The following is a 2,829-nucleotide window of genomic DNA, read 5'->3' on the forward strand; positions in this document are numbered from 1 at the left end:
CACTTAATAAACTATTACCAGTACCTTATAGATCATCCTCATTGTGTTAGCACACGGTCTTGTCCCGCTTTTCTGTCATGTATATGCATGGAAAAATCGCCTTATAAAGTACTCTTCTCCAGCTCCACAAGTCACGGTAGAAGTCAAGGGGGTAGCCCTTCCCTCACTCCAGGCTGTAACTCCCCTGCCCTAACCCCGCCTCTCTGCAGTCTAACTGACACCCGGCTCAGTCGCCGGGACCGCGCTTGTACAGGCGGCGCATTCGCCATCGGACTCAAGCGCGATCCTGTAACTGAATCGCGCGTGAGGAAGAGAAGAGAAGACAGGCAGGAATCGGGGACGGCGCATGCGCGATTCAGTTACAGGATCGCGCTCGCATGCGCCGCCTGTACAAGCGCGGTCCCGGCGACTGAGCCGGGTGTCAATTAGACTGCATAGAGGCGGGGTTAGGGCAGGGGAGTTACAGCCTGGAGTGAGGGAAGGGCTACCCCCTTGACTTCTACCGTGACTTGTGGAGCTGGAGAAGAGTACTTTATAAGGCGATTTTTCCATGCATATACATGACAGAAAAGCGGGACAAGACCGTGTGCTAACACAATGAGGATGATCTATAAGGTACTGGTGATAGTTTATTAAGTGAAATCCAGGTGAAAGGTTCGCTTTAAAGTAATGATGGCCACTCGTTTTTCTTTACTTAGCTGCTTTTTTCTTGCCATAATACAAATTCTAACAGTCTATTCAGTAGGACTATCAGCTGTGTATCCACCTGACTTCTCCTCAACGCCACTGATGGTCCCAACCCCATTTATAAGGCAAGAAATCCCACTTATTAAACCTGACAGGGCACACCTGTGAAGTGAAAACCATTTCAGGGGACTACCTCTTGAAGCTCATCAAGAGAATGCCAAGAGTGTGCAAAGCAGTAATCAAAGCAAAAGGTGGCTACTTTGAAGAACCTAGAATATGACATATTTTCAGTTGTTTCACACTTGTTTGTTATGTATATAATTCCACATGTGTTAATTCATAGTTTTGATGCCTTCATAGTCATGCAAATAAAGAAAACTCTTTGAATGAGAAGGTGTGTCCAAACTTTTGGTCTGTACTGTAAGTCTCAGCCTCTTTGGCAGTGATTCCAGCCTCCATTCTTCTTGATGCCACAAGGTTTACACCTGGATTTGGGGATTTTCTGCCATTCTTCTCTGCAGATCCTCTCCAGCTCTGTCCGGTTGGATGGGGGCCGTCGGTGGACAGACATCTTCAGGTCTCTCCAGAGATATTTAATTGTGTTCAGGCCTCTGGCTGGACCACTCAAGGACATTCACAGAGTCGTCCCCTCAGCCGCTCCTGTGTTGTCTTGGCTGTTTGCTTAGGGTCACTGTCTTGTTAGAAGGTGAACCTTCGGCCCAGAGCTCTGGATCAGGTTTTCATTAAGAATATCTCTGTACTTTGCTGCATTCATCTTCCCCTCCACCCTGACCCGTCTCCCTGTCCCCCCAGCATGATGCTGCCACCACCAGCCTTCCCTGTAGGGATGGTACTGGGCAGGTGATGGCTAGTGATTGGTTTCCTCCAGACTAGGGTTGTTGCGGGTATCGAAATATCGATACCCAATTGATACTATTGTCCCAGTATTGATATGATACAGGGACTTGACATTTATCGATACTAGGCTGCCCTACTGTGCAGCCTAGCATCAAAGAACATGGAGCGCACTGCTGTCAGCGCGCTCATGTTCCCTCAGCAGCACAGGGGAGAAGGAGTCACTCTCTCCCTCCCCCCTGTGCTGCTGCTGCCAATAAGAAGAGAGAGGGGCGGAGGAGGGGAGGGTCGGGCGCACCGCGCCACCATTGATAGTTAACGTTTACTACAGGAGGCGGGTGCCGGCAGCAGAATCACATAGCTGGCACCCTGCCTCAGACAGGGAGCAGCGATCAGCGGCAGTGGCAGTTAACTGCCGCTGATCTGCTACCGGCACCCGCCTCCTGTATTAAAGGATAATTATCATTGGTGGCGCAGTGCGCCCGCCCCCCCCAGTATTAAAATCATTAGTGGTGCAGTGAGCCCCCCTCCCCCCCAGTATTAAAAACATTGGTGGCAGTGGCCACAGGGTCCCCTCCCCTTCTCAATGGTGACAGTGGCAGCTTCTGTTCAGAGCCCCAGCAGTGTAATCCTGGGGCTCTGGTCAGTTACCATGGCAGCCAGGACGCTCCTGAAGCCCTGGCTGCCATGGTCAGCTCCCTGCTGCTGTGTGTAATATGCACAGGGCAGCAGGGAGAGTGTGAGCTCCTATTCACCCTGATAGAGCTCTGTTAGGGTGACTAGGAAAAGGAATGAAAAGATCCCAGGTTCTAGCCCCTAAGGGGGCTAATAGTTATTAAATAAAAAGTAAGAAAAAAGTTTAAAGAAAAACTGCCAAAATATAAAGTATAAATCTTCCCCTTTCCCAATTTTACATATAACATATATAAGCAATAAATAAATACACATACCACATATTGCCAAGTCCAAACTATTAAAATTCAAAGAAAATCTCCTATGCGGTGAACGCCAGAACAGAAACAAAAATATTAAATAAAAACTGCGCGATTCAGCATTTTTTTAAATGCGGAATGCACGTGGCTTTTTTGGTGTTTTAATTTTTTTTGCGTGGTATCGAGTATTGCAATACTTTTTTATGGTATCGAAATTGAATCAAAATTTTGGTATCGCAACAACCCTACTCCAGACATGACGCTTAGAATTTAGGCCAGAAAGTTCAGTCTTGGTTTCATGAGATCAGAGAATCTTGTCTCTCACAGTCTGAGGGTCCTTTAGGTGCTTTTCTAC

The sequence above is a fragment of the Bufo bufo genome, chromosome 10 (assembly GCF_905171765.1).
Source record: "Bufo bufo chromosome 10, aBufBuf1.1, whole genome shotgun sequence".
NCBI lineage: Eukaryota > Metazoa > Chordata > Amphibia > Anura > Bufonidae > Bufo > Bufo bufo.